The sequence below is a fragment of the Quercus suber genome, unplaced genomic scaffold (assembly GCF_002906115.3).
Source record: "Quercus suber isolate HL8 unplaced genomic scaffold, Cork oak 2.0 scaffold_371, whole genome shotgun sequence".
NCBI classification, from domain to species: Eukaryota; Viridiplantae; Streptophyta; class Magnoliopsida; order Fagales; family Fagaceae; genus Quercus; species Quercus suber.
The window spans coordinates 492796-507860 of NW_027069823.1; the positions used below are offsets into that span (position 1 = coordinate 492796).

A 15065-nucleotide genomic window follows, 5' to 3' on the forward strand; every position below is an offset into this window, starting at 1 on the left:
AATCCTTTTTCTCCTTTCCGAAATTTGGGAATTTTCCCTTCTTAGCGAATGTTCTCTTCTTCTTGAACTTCAAGAACTTTCGAAAATTCTTCACAAGAAATGCCACATCTTTCTCGACCTCATCCTCATCCGATGAGTCGTGAGCTTCCACCCTCTCATTGATCGTCTTAAGAGCAAGGGATTTGCTTTTCTTTTTTGATGACAATGACAGCTCATAAGTTTGAAGTGAGCCAATTAGTTTTTGAAGTTTGATATCATTAAGGTGCTTGCTTTCTTCAATTACAGTAACCTTTGCACGGAAACTCTCCGGCAATAATCGAAGGATCCTCCTCACTATCTTTGAGTCCTCCGTCTTTTCACCCAAGTTAAACTTCCCAATAACCACCTCATTCAGCTTGCCATAGAATGAGTCGAATGACTCATCTTCACTCATTTTCAACTCTTCAAATCGAGTGGTAAGCATCTGCAACTTAGTGTCCTTCACCTTCTTAGTGCCTTCATAGGTGGTCTCCAATATTTGCCACACCTCCTTGGCAATTGTTACGTGAGAAATCCTATGAAACTCATCTAGAAAAATACCGTAAAAAATAGCATTTAGTGCCTTGCTATTTGCATTAGTTGCCGCAAGAGCTGCCTTATCCAATGTGGATTTAGCAGCCTCCGGCCTAGTCCATCCTACATCTACCGCATCCCAAACACTTTCATCAATTGAACATAGGAATGCCCTCATTTGGACTTTCCAAAATGCATAATTGCTTTCATCAAAATATGGTGGAGCATTGAGTGATTGAGATTGTTCCATCTCAAACGGGGTCAGGGATCGCACTTAGGTAATTAAATCACAGCAAGTGCACCCACTCTGATACCAATTGAATGTTCAAATAGCGTGTAAAACACTAATGAACGTTTAGACCCCCAATTTACAAATTACCAAAATAAGCTTATAATCAAACAATGTATGTGCGGAATATAAAAATAAGCCAAAACAGAATTGGTACAACAATCTAAACCGAAATTAATCACAACTATAGTAGTAATTAAAAAGCAAAGATTAAGGGAAGAGAGATGCAAATACAAAGATAACATGGCGATGTTTTATCGAAGAGGAAACCGAAATACTCAGCGAAAAACCTCTCCGCCACCTTCCAAACGGTCAATAATCCACTAAAGAATAAAGTTGGGATACATGAATAGCAGATGACCTCAAGCCTAATCTACCCAGTGCACCTAAGCCCTACAAGCTTCTTACTCCAACAGGATTACCTGAACCTTGTCTTCTCTAGCTTATCGGATTTCGCAATAGCCTATTGCATCAACCAAAATGAATTGGTCCCTTCCGAACTGCTTTCCAAGTACCAAAATGCCTCCTCACAGATATGGCTATGGTGAGATAAGAATTTGGCTAATATACCTCTCAAGGATGTATCAATGGAGAGGGTGAAAGTAGAGGAATTTGGAGAATCAAAGGATGAAAATTGTGGACGAGTCAATCTTGTTTTTCTTTAGGATTTCTCTCTCAAAATTCCCTCCGGAAGCTCTCTACATTTCGTGGGTATGAGGGTATTTATAATAGGGTGAGTGAGGAATGCGAAAAGTCAGTTTTCATCAAACAGGGCATTCTGGCGACTCAGGCTCGCGACTGGAATGAGTCGCGAGTTTGAGTCACGAGCTAACTGCCTGACCAGACTGGAAGTTTTGTCCTATAGTGATGCAACTGGCGTAACCCTTTAACTCCCTCTACATGCTTCACACGTGTGCCATTCTGGCGACTTCCCAGTCGCGAGCCAGTCGCAACTCCCTTGAATTGCACACTCTTGAGCTTTCTTCACACTCTCTCACATATTATCCTTACATAATTCCCACCTAAATACAGGGTATCTATTCGCTGAATTACAAGCAAATTTGGTACAAAATAAAGCCAACAAATTGATTGAATAAATTCAACCTTACAGCCCCAATAACTTTATCTCACCCGAATAATGGTAGAAATAGCCAAATACCACTATTTTTTTCGAAATTATTAGTATTTTACCATTATTTGAGAAATATTTAGCAATGTACCACTTTTTAAAACTCGAGTTTGACATGGAACTCGAGTTTTAGAAAATCGAGTTCCATAAGAAATGCCACACGTAACTCGATTATGTGGAACTTGAGTTCGTTGCAATCTGTTACTCGAGTTTAGTACACTCGAGTACCATGTAAGAAACACAGCGCTCACATAGCCACAATTGTTGACTTTTTTTTTTTTCACATTGACTTTCAGTTTTGTTTCTTATTCTTCCAGGTGTGGGTTTCTCTTTTTTCTTTCTTTTGTCACGTGGGATGGGAGGCCACAATTGTTGATTTATCTCTTTTTTTCTTTTTCTTTTTTTCTTTTTTTCATTGTTTAAACACAAGCAAATAGATTTATCACAAGGAACTCGAGTTTCATAAACTCGAGTTCTGAGTAGACTTTTTATGTCAAACTTGAGTTTGTGAAACTCAAGTTTCAAAAAAGTGGTACATTACTAAATATTTCTCAAACAGTGGTAAAACACTAATAATTTCAAAAAATAGTGATATTTGGCTATTTTTGCCCCCAAATAAGTTTATTAATTTGAAATGGATATATATTTCATTATTCAGATTAATATTAATTCATTTGAATAATTAAATATATTTCCCTTTCAAATTTTAAAGAGTATTTGGTTGAGATAAATCTAATTAATATTGTTCATCAAAAAAAAAAAATTCAGATTAATATTATAAATTTAAAAGTGTTTTTTCAGTATTTCAATGTCATATCCTTATAAATTTTAAATAGCGGAAAATCAATACATTGTCAAATTCGAAAAGCTAAAAATGAATTCCAATCATTTCAAGTGAAATAGACGAGACCTTGTTCAGTATTAGAGAAGTTTTGCAAATGAATTGTAGGTCTCGAAAGATGGTACACATAACAAAGTGTTAGCTGATAGGGTCAATGGTCAAGCTGGAATCAAACCAGAAATAGAAGTGTTTCTTCTATTCCACTCTGCCAGAGTAGACCTTTCAGTAATAGGTCTTTCCATCGCAGGATTGATTTCCAAGAGTAGGATTTTGATTAGCATTTTTGAATAGTGATAAAAATTATCACAAGAAAAATTTACAAATGGAATTTTATGCAACGATTGATTGGGTGTTATCTTCTTGGTAAACTTATATGTGCAGTATGCACTGCATTTGTTAACAAAATATTACAAGCATAAAACCACAAATAAAAAGAAAAAACTCAAAACTCAAAACTCATAAACAAGACAAAACCAAAGGGGGGATAAAATAAGCCAGGTAAAATTGAAAACATAGAGAGTGAGAGACTCATGGTTCCTAGATCACACCCACCTTTCATTAGAATCCATACATGAATTTAGAAATGAACAAAACAAACTTGCAATAAAAACTTTTTGCTCAGAACAAAATTTGAAAAAAGTACATATGGCATTAACCATATCTAAATTAAGAATCACTTAGTACAACTTAGAACCTTCATAATTTCGCCTTCTACTGTGCACCAAACTTGTCTTGAGGTTCAACCCAATTGCCATGTTTAGAACCCAAAATAATAATTATAATAATAATAATTAAAAAGGAATAAAAATAGAATCACCCATTCCTTTTTTGGTTGCTAAGAAACTGGTATGAAAAAGATAAACAAACATAGACTTATGTTTGTTACGCCAAATACAAAAACAGAAGTTCTATATACTGATAATATGTTTTTATTGGGCTTTCTTGGCCACCAAATGCAGCATGATTAAATGCAGCCTTCTGTTATCATTAACAGTTCATTGCCGAAAGGACAAAGAAAAAAAAAATCCAAAATTTGATCATTTAGTAAATACTTATTATAAAAGAAAAAGTAACAAGTTCAATTAGAAAATTGTTTTGAAATTGTCAGTTGTCAAGATTTTCATTACAATAAGAAAATTTCTGCCCAACTAGTTTACATTTTATGGAAGATTATTAGGTATCCTACGAGTAAAATGATGTGATACTCCCTTCTCTCACATATATGGTGTATCCCACCTTAAGCTTAATTAGTAGGATCCATTATTATGTGAGAGAAGGGATTATCATGCCATTCTACCCTTGGAGTACTCAATAATTACTCACATTTTACATCTCTGGAAAAGACTACTATGCATTTCACATGTATAACAAGGAAAAAAGATAAATTTCATGTAAGAACAGGAGGCAATAACAAGTTAATTTATAAACTCATCCATTGACAAGTTTTGAGAAAGTAGTAAGGAAGATATGATCTATCAGTCTGTGGGAGTGTAAGATATCAAAGTATTTTAGGAGAGACTCTCATCAGTAAATAAGTGTTTAATACTAATTGAACCAGTGTTGAAATTGTTGTTTAGCAGTGGACTAACATTTTTATCATTATGAACGATGCCTATGAAAAAAAAAAACCTAGTTTGTTTAGATGTCTATCGAAACAACAAAATACCTCTTTTGAAGTTTCTATTTAAATTATTGAATTACTATCTATAAGCCTAAGATTCAACGTCAGATACTCCAATGAAGATTTTAGCATTTGAAACTGGAGAAGGGTTAGTGATGCTAGAAAAAAGAAACCCCTTGGTTCCAAACTGTTAAAGCAATAGGTAAACATTATCGAAGCAACATCTCAAACGCCAACCAAAATATCAATTTCATAATTTCCCTTCCACTATTACTTTATGCTTTCTACTTTCTCAGATGCTGATAGCCTGATACTACTAGTAAAATCCTCACCCATGGCATGAACAGCTTCACATTAACTGAGAATGCAATATTCTCGTAATCAGGCAACCAAACAAACAGCACATTACATTTGCTGTTAGTAAACCGAATGAGAACAATCTTTACCATTCATCAATGAAAAGAGTATATGCTCACATCCTTATCTATACAAAATGTAATATATCCAGAACTAATTTGATGAAACATCTCTAATTGAAATGGGTGGAACAAGCAGCAAAAGTTGCTTCAACCCGCCAAAACAACAACAGTTACCAACCAAACATCAAAACAAAACTTGCAACAAACTAGGCAACAATATCGCAGCAACACATAAAACTAAATAAAATAGTTTTGACTGCACCACACCAGATACAACATCTTAATCTTTAAAAACAGTTAGAGAAACTCTCCAATTAGAACAAAGAACCAGTTCGAAAAGTTTCCTAGGTTTTTTATTCTTTGGATGAATAAAGAAAACATACGCATATAGTTTACTCTTTCAAAACTTATAGGCAAATGTCAAAAATAGAATTTTTAGCTAAAATCAAAACCATTAAATGCAAATATATCAGTAAAATACATGCCATACTTAATCACACTAATTATTAAATACAATTCAAGTAAAACATCACCCGTTTACTTATCATGTTTACAACAGGTTCATATGCTTGATACAGTGAAATTAAAACATTATTACAGCTGCACGGTGACGAAGGCAGCTATGCAGGGAAGAATCAACCACTGTTGATATAGCTGATCAACTAAAAAGAGCAAGTACAGTGCTTGATCTGGCACTTGACAATCCCTATAGACGTGGGCTTTGATGGTTGTAGGAAAGGAACTAAGCTTTATGGCTCAAATGTCTTACCTAATTATAATGAACAAACTTAGTAATGCGAACCATAATGTTAATAAAAGAATTTTCTGAAAGCTTATAAATTTTAGGCCCTCTTGCAAGAACAATACCATCGTAAAAATTAAGGTTTATCCTACAATAATGTTTCAATAGCAATCTTAGGACAAAATGCGCATTGATTCACTAAAAATATCTCCCAATATTGGCCAGTATTACTTCTTGATACTCACATTATATCTATAAAATTACTAATTAGTTTCAAGCTAGTTGTTAATTACATCAGAAACTTTTTAGTTAGAAGGCACAGTATGAGAAAGAGAGAGAAAAATAGAATTGATTGAAACTTTGAAGTAATGATTTGGATCATTTCCTTCAAATACCAAAGACTCCAATTTGGGATATCCACGGTTTGAACGCCACCTCCCCCCTCCTCCACTATTTTTCTATTAAAAAAAAAAAAAAAGACTCCACTTCCATTGTATCACTGTTAGTCAAACATCCAAATCTTTCTCCAACAAGTATATTTATCAAACAGGAACAACAACAACTTAGATAACAAAAGTAATAGTTTGGATTGAAAGGATTTTCATATTCAAATATCCAAAAAAAATAAAATCAGAATACTAAAAAAAAAAAAAAACCTAACTCCTAGATAACAAAACAGCCAAAACAAGAAAAACCCCAAATAACAAAAAACAAATTAACAACATAAAGCAAAATGCCACATCCACACACAAAATCTCCAATATTTTTACCAAAAAAAAAAATGAAAATAAAAGGCAATAAGATGAAGAACCACAAAGAGAAATACAGATTGGAGAGAATCATACGTAATCAGTCGGCATTTCATAAAATTCCAGACTTTTGAGGGCATTTCAAAATGGTCTTGGCAAGGCCACCAATGCCAACAACCGAAAACACCATTCGATTAGATGGTCCTTCTATCAACCAATTTATCAATTAGCGTCTATGAGACTCAATGCCTACTCAGATTCCTCAACGAAAAAGGGACGCCATTTGAGGATCGTACCGTTGAGCCTTCCTTGCTCTATGGCATTAAAGCCATATCTTTCACCACTCTTACATCTCCGAAAACCTTCTCAATTTACCGCTGGAACTCGGACGACCCGACGAAACCGGAGCTCCAAGACTACCAGATCGACCCGAAAAGGCCCTGAAATTACTTTAGGTAGAAGAATCTTTCTCTCTCTCTCCCTGGTGGAGGAAGTCTTGACTTTTGAGGAGTGGTTTGGGCCTTTGGCCTTTTATATGAAGTTATTTATTTATTTATTTTTAATTTATGAAAAAATGAAGTTTTTATTTTATTAAGATTTAATGATAGGCTTTTAGTACTGTGGGGCCTGTGGGCTTGGTGACCTCGGCCCACTTTATATCCGGCCCAAGGCTTATGCCGAGGAAGAAGGATCGTCGGAGGACGATATAGGAAGGCCTGAGCTTTAAAAATCCCCGCCGAGGATAACCCTATCCTTGGCGGACCGAGGCTAGCTCTAGGTGGGGGAACATGCCCAGGACAGGTTGTCACCTTCACACTAAATGCGCTCACCTAACCCTCTGGCCGCACTAATGGAGATGTGACTCTTGGACAGGGCAACCTTGGTTATTGTGAATCACTTGAGTACTGATAGTGCAGCTGATGGGACAGACGGTCAGAGGAAAAGCGCATGGATGATCAACAGATGGAAGAGAGAGATGGGAGGAAGAGGACTATATAAGAAGAACCAACAGAACAGTTGGAGGGGGAGGAAAAAAAAAAGAAAGGGAGAAAGAAAGAGAAAAAGAAGGAGAAAGAGAAAAAGGAGCAAATGAGAGAAGGTGGAAAAAGATCAATCTTCTCGGATCAGTGCCGAGGAGCAACATTAAAGTAGAACTTGTATGCTCTAGCCTTCAACGATGGTGAGTTCATCATTTTGGCTCCGTTCGTCTGCAAGGGCCAATTTCTTTAAACCATTCTCTAAAAATGTATTGTTTGGGGCATTCCCAAAGTGAGTCCCTACAATTGGTACCATCTGTGGGGAGAATTTGTGCACTAGCAGGCACAACGGACAATCGTTCCTAAGTAGCTAATTTACGGAAAGTTCACAACAACGCGTTTGTAAAAAAAAAAGAAAAAAAAAAACCAATGCAGAGAAGTAGAAGATTCAAAGGAAAAGAGAAGAAAAATGGCAATATTTTATTAGATGAAAAGGAAATACAAGATACAAACAAAGGCTCAGACAGGCTTGTTTTAAAACCAATTCTACAAACAAAGGCCCGGACGGGCCTGTTCTAAAGCTAACTAAAGGGGAGGGGGCTGAGGCAGGCCTGTTTTAAGGCTACCAACAACGCCCAAGCCGGTGCGGTGGTGCTGGCACGAAGAGATGAGCAGATGCAAGGGCACCTGACGGCCCTTCCCCACGATGTTCCCTTAATTCTCTTCCAACCCCACGGTGGTTGACCGTTGGAGACGGTAACACTCGGGCACCAAACATGACGTAATCTTGCACACCTCCACCGATGTGGGTGCGCCCCGCAGAAGAGCGTTATGTACTTCAGGGACCTCCCTCTTGGTCGCTATACACGGCACCATCAGGATGACGCCCAAACTTTGCCACGCTGAAGATCTGACGTGGGTTATAGCCACAATGGCTCTCGGTCGATGGAGAAGGACCTCTGGCCTATGTGCCCTCACTCCCATCCAAGGCCGTTCCATTTCTCCAAACTCTTATCACAATTCTGGCAGGGTTATTGAAGGGGCTCTGAAAGTTGAAGGGACATGTTTCCTGGTATAGTAGAGGGTTCGTGGAGCGTAAAAGGACATTTCCCCCCATATAGCCTTAAATAGAATGTGAAGATTGATAGGAATTGATCTATGCAGAATTCGAAATAAGGATTATCGGCGACATTAATCCTGACCAAATTCCAAGGCGGCTATCAACCGTTCGATCTGCATCAATCCATGAGGATATTAATGGGAGCGAGCCTCGTGTGTCCAAACGTCAAGCGCGGAACGCGAACAGTCAGGAGACGCCTCGTAACTGATGAGGGCAGAAACTTCAACTGAAGGCGGCATTACTGCCACGTGTAAGGTTAGAGTCCTAAACCACCCTTACCCAGGGCACTGCGGGGTCAAGGGTTCGGTCCACAGAATGACCCACTTCTGACGAAGCAGGGCCGAGGCCGTCATCACGCCAAAACTAATATGGCCAATGCTGAGGACAATCTCCTTTACCCCATACAAAAGTGTTAGACAGAACCAAGGTCTTGCATGGTCTTCGGGCTCAAACCTATGGGGAAACTAACGACTCAAATATACCTGGGTACTAGACAGAACCAAGGTCTTGCATGGTCCTCGGACTCAAGCCTATTGGGAAACTAACCACTCAAATATACCTGGGTACTAGACAGAACTAAAGTTTTGCATGGTCCTCGGACCCAAACCTATGGCGAAACTAGTTACTTACAGAAGAACAGAAGTGTTAGACAAAACCAAGATCTTGCATGGTCCTCGGACTCAAACCTATGGGGAAACTAACTACTCAAATATACCTGGGTACTAGATAGAACCAAGGTCTTGCATGGTTCTCGGACCCAAACCTATGGGGAAACTAGCTACTTACAGAAGAACAAAAGTGTTAGACAGAACCAAGGTCTTGCATGGTCCTCGGACTCAAATCTATGGGGAAACTAACCACTCAAATATACCTGGGTACTAGACAGAACCAAGGTCTTGCATGGTCCTCGGACCCAAACCTATGGGGAAACTAGCTACTTACAGAAGAACGGAAGTGTTAGACAGAACCAAGGTCTTGCATGGTCCTCAGACTCAAACCTATGGAGAAACTAACTACTCAAATATACCTGGGTACTAGACAGAACCAAGGTCTTGCATGGTTCTCGGACCCAAACCTATGGGGAAATTAGCTACTTACAGAAGAATAGAAGTGTTAGACCGAACCACAGTCTTGCATGGTCCTCGAACTCAAACCTATGAGGAAACTAACCACTCAAATATACCTGGGTACTAGACAGAACCAAGGTCTTGCATGGTCCTCAAACCCAAACCTATGGGGAAACTAGCTACTTACAGAAGAACAGAAGTGTTAGACAGAACCAAGGTCTTGCATGGTCCTCGGACTCAAACCTATGGGGAAACTAACCACTCAAATATACCTGGGTACTAGACAAAACCAAGGTCTTGCATGGTTCTCGGACCCAAACCTATGGGGAAACTAGCTACTTACAGAAGAACAGAAGTGTTAGACTGAACCACGATCTTGCATGGTCCTCGGACTCAAACCTATGGGGAAACTAACCACTCAAATATACCTGGGTACTAGACAGAATCAAGGTCTTGCATGGTCCTCGGACCCAAACCTACGGGAAACTAGCTACTTACAGAAGAACAGAAGTGTTAGACTGAACCACGGTCTTGCATGGTCCTCGGACTCAGACCTATAGGAAAGTTGGCTATTTGCAGAAGAATAAAAGCGTTAGAAGGAACCGAGTTGTGGTACGGTCCTCGGATACAAACTTGAAGGACAGCTGATTGTCTCATGAGACTAAGTCCAGAACGGAACCAAGGTATTGAGCAAAACATTAAAATATAATGAGTCAAAGGAAGCACCAATTAAAAAACCAAAAGCAAACTATTGAATATATATTTCAAATAGAAAATATGTAGTTTCGTTACAATGTCGCCAAGGCAAAAAACAAAATGAAAAGAAAAAGAAAACGAATAAGCGTGTCCCATGCCATCGAAACGGGGTGACCCAACGAAATGGCTTATTCCCCCCAACTCGGTGGGCAGCTTATCTTGAAGAGCTTATTGAAAGGCTTCAACTAACTCCTAGGGACCCTGACTCTAAGGGGCTACTTCAGAGGACCCTTCCACGATATGAAGGATCTAGGGGGCAGTGAGTGTGGCTTGGGAGTCAGTAGGAAGCCTCATCGCATATTAGGGCGCTTTTTGACTGTCAACTCTAACCCCCTCCAACGCTCTACGGGGCTCAGCCTCCTCAAAAGGTCTGTCAGCTGAAGATGTGTCCTCAGCAGTTTTGGTCCGACTTTCACTTGCCTCTGGTAAGGCAGACTCTTCCTCGGAAGTAATGGGTACAACCTTGCGAATTGCAAGGCGGTAATACACTCTCGTTGCCCTCCTAAGGTCAGACGAGGCATCAACCCCCGCTTGGTTGAGGGCTTCATTCCAGGTTTGGGAACAAAAGCGCCTGCACACTTTAGGGACTTGAGCCTTGAAGGTAGCTTCAGTCTTGGCCATCCCCTCAGCAAAGGCCTCCTCCTCCGCCTGTTCTACGGAACGCTCAGCGTCTATTCTCGCAAACTCAGCCAGTTCTTTGGCCCTCACGGCCTCGTCCCTAGCATACTCGGCAATACCCTTTGTCCAGACCGCCTCGGCCAACTTTTTCTTTAGGTCGGTGATATCCTCTTTGGCAGCCCGTAGTTGGCCCTCGACCTCCTGTAAGTGCTTTGTCTGATCCTCGGCCTGCTTCGTACCCGCGGCTAAGTTAGAGGCCGCACTATCTTTAGCCTTTGTCACCTCCTCCAGATTTTCAATAGCCTTTTTGAGATTTGCCTCGGATCTCTTAAGGGTACTTGCAGCCTTCAAGAACTTGTCACGTTCTTTCACCAAAGCGTTACTCTGGTCGTCGACCTCCTCATCCAGCCTGAAAACAGCCTGGATAGCTTGCCAACCAAAACAGATACGCCGTAAAGGGGAGGGGAGGTGCTAGGCAATAAAATTCAAACGAAATAAACAAGTACTAGAGGTCCTACCATGCCCAGGTATCTCTTGAGGATGTCGGCAACCTCTGGCCCCCTCATGCTCCCAAGCTCAGCCATGTCAAAGGGTAGGAGAAGGGTCCTCTCCAGGGCATTGGCTACATGAGCCCCCTTACGTCCTCGGAAATCTCGGATAGTAGTGTCGTCTATCAAAGGTTTTCCATGGAGCATGGCAGCAGGCAGCCAGGCAACCAGGCCTGGGGCTCGGACTATTGAACAATTTCTTTTCCTTTTCGCTGACCACCCAGCCTCAGTTGTTTAGAAGGTCGTCGGGCTTCATTCTCCCCTGGAGAAGGATGGGATCTGTCCCCATCCACTGGGTCTTTGCCCTTGGAAGGCCTCTTTCTTTTTGTCTCGGGGGACTCAAGCCGAGATTCATAGATTGGGGGGATGTATGAAGACCTGGTCTGCGCAGGCGAAGGCTGAGAACCGGGTAGAGGAGGCTGGGGTTGTGACTCCCTCGGCACCCTTTTTCCAGACTTGCCCTCAAGCAAGTCAAGAAGGCTGATTGGGGGCTATCTCCTAGGACCCATCTCGGCTTGGGTACCAACTCTTGAGGGCTGAAGATCGGCTTCGGACAAGTGGGGGTCCCCTAGATCACTGGAGGGATCCTCAGGTTGATCAGCTCGGTCAAATACACTGAATTCGTCCTCAGACGAGCTTAGTTCAACCACTTCCTCTACTTCCTCCGAGCTCCCTTCCTCGGCCTCGGCCACTTATTGGACGAGGAAGAGCCTGCCAACGGAATGCCTTCCGAAATAGAAGATCCTTCGGAAAGCGCAAAACCGTCCTCTACCACAGTGATTTGCCTAAGCTGAGGATCACGAGCCCTGATAACATGCTTTGGGACAAGGAACGACTTCTGGGCTGGATTGTATCCGAGGATCTTGTGGGTGGCCCTAACCTGGTTATTGACCTCGTTCAGAAAAAGCTCCGCCCTAAGAACGATTTCCAAATCCTCCTTGTTGACCAGATGAAAATGGTGCGAGAAGGCGTGTGGATTTGTAGAAAGACAAACAAAACTCCCACAATCAGCAATGAACTTCTCCGTCATCTCTTCAAACTCAACTAACTTCTTAAACTTACCCATTCCTAGCAATGTCTAAAGGACCCGAGAAAGGGAATGAGAGAGAAACCAAAGAAAATTTTGTGCTATAGAGAGAAGAAGACTTACAAAAATTGGGAGATTCTCCTTGGGCAAGCTTTTTACGCGGGAAAGGGGCGCTTGTCAATGTGGAAATTGGATCAAATTCAGAGAATATGTACTGAAGTTCGTAAGTGCGCAAATGAGGAGGCCAAGCGGTTCAAACAAATATTTATATCCCCAATTAAAGTTAATCAAGCATACCTTCCCGCCCATAAAAGCGGAAAATCCCCACCAAGCGATCACCATCACACCGTTGGAAGTGGGAAACGTGGAGCCGCCAAAATTTAATGTGAAAGGGCACTGGGCCTCGAAGCACCAGAAACGTACCTTGGGCAGGCGAAAAGACTCCAATGCCGACATGGACCGGGGTTGGTGAATCATGTAGAGGGCCCGGGGATATCAAAATCCTCCTCCCCGTCCAAGGATACGGACAGCAGGATTTTGAGGGGCTATTGTGAGGCCTGTGGGCCTGGTGACCTCGGCCCACTTTACATCCGGCCCAGGGCCTATGCGGAGGAAGAAGGATCGTCCGAGGACGATATATGAAGGCCTGAGCTTTAAAAATCCCCACCGAGGATAACCCTGTCCTCGGCGGACCGAGGCTAGCTCCAGGTGGGGGAACATGCGCAGGACAGGTTGTCACCTCCACACTAAATGCGTTCACCTAACCCTCTAGCCACACTAATGGAGATGTGACTCTTGGACAGGGCAACCTTGGTTATTATGAATCACTTGAGTACTGATAGTACAGCTGATGGGACGGACGGTCAGAGGAAAAGCGCATGGATGATCAACAGATGGAAAAGAGAGATGGGAGGAAGAGGACTATATAAGAGAAACCAACAGAACAGTTGGAGGGGGGAAAAAAAAGAAGAAAGGGAGAAAGAAAGAGAAAGAGAAAGAGAAAAAGGAGAAAATGAGAGAAGGTGGAAAAAGATCAAACTCCTCGGATCAGTGCCGAAGAGCAGCATTAAAGTAGAACTTGTATGCTCTAGCCTTCAACGGTGGTGAGTTCATCATTTTGGCTCTGTTTTTCTGCAAAGGCCAATTTCTTTAACCCACTCTCTAAAAATGTATTGTTTGGGGCATTCCCAAAGTGAGTCCTTACAAGTACTAAAGAAGCTGATAAGTATGTTTTTTAAGGAAAATTAATTATAACTTAATTAATGAATAAGAATAATAATCTCTTATATTAATATTAGATAAGTGTTTTTTTGAGAAAAAATAGAATGTGGTAATGACAAGTTAATGAATATTAATAATAAAATAATAAAAATTAGACAAAATTAATGAATAAATTCATTCCAAATTAATTCTAACTAATCTTACATAGTTACATTAGTAGATTTCCTAAAGTTGTTCTTTTCTATTTATTTATTTTTTTGTGTGCAGAAAATCATATATTTAATACGTTGTTTAGAATTATTTAATCCTCTATTTAATTATGTAACAATGTTTTGCTCCCAAAACATCAAACAATAATATATTAGAGTCATTCTACATCGATAAGGTGTGATATTGAGAATGAGTTTATTACTTGCTCCGCGACACTAACTGTTGCATGCAGTTTTGGTGTTGGCGTGTGAGTATATTCCCATATCTCATCTCTCTTCCCCTATATATGTGTGTGTGTTTCTCAAATAAAAAATAATAATATATTAGAGATGGTAAATATATTTTACCATTAAAAAAAATAATGACAAATATTTGAGATGGTAAAAAAAAAAAGACTAAATATAGATAAATAATCACGTCTGTCACTTAATGATAAAGGAAAAACAAGCACTCATATATTCGAGAAATCACTGAGCAACGTTTTACATTAGGTTGGGTGTGAAACCTTTAATCATTCAAAATCATAATTCCACATGCATAATCAAATCATGATAAGGATATATTTGTGCAACTTCTGCATGAAAAAAAGTCTTCTAATGCGAATGAATCAAGAAAAGGATAACACCATCGCAACAAGTTTGTCATTGATTTTAGTCCACAAACTTCGAAGAAGACATTTGTGCAATTTGCAAGAAGAAAACTACACTTTTCTTCATTGAATAGCTGCCAACTTTCCTTTAGAATTGGTCAATGTTGAATCCTAGAGAAGGTTCCACAGAATTTAGGAAGGAGAATCAGAGTGAAAACAGATATTGAACTTCAAAGTTTCAGTGGAATACTGGGTTCTCATTAGTAGCAATTGCAACTGCAAATTCTCTCCCTCATGGAGCAGTGAACGAAGCAGAGTGACAAACAAGTATATTCTAACGTGCTTAATTATTTTTCAAAATTGTACCACCAATGAAAATTAAGAGATACCTTATGTATGAACGATGTACACAGAAATAAAAGATGGAAATTATTTAATAGAAAATGTAAAAATTTTATTGCTCATGTAAACCAGGTACATCCTATACTAATGGTCCCTCTGTAAACAATATATAAAAGAAATTAGATTACTGTTACATAATTCTTTGTTGGGATTGGGGAATGTCCTCAATGGTCTTCGTTGGGATTGAG

The 15065-nt window shown here is 40.0% G+C and overlaps 1 long non-coding RNA gene across 1 annotated transcript; it reads right to left on the minus strand.

Moving 5' to 3' along the window:
* Window positions 1-5283: 5283 nt before the first annotated feature.
* LOC136062000 (uncharacterized) lies at window positions 5284-6850 on the minus strand. The gene is made up of 2 exons (XR_010623850.1): window positions 6439-6850; window positions 5284-5620 (listed from the first exon to the last, which is right to left on the minus strand). It is a non-coding gene; the product is annotated as an uncharacterized LOC136062000 (long non-coding RNA).
* Window positions 6851-15065: the final 8215 nt, after the last annotated feature.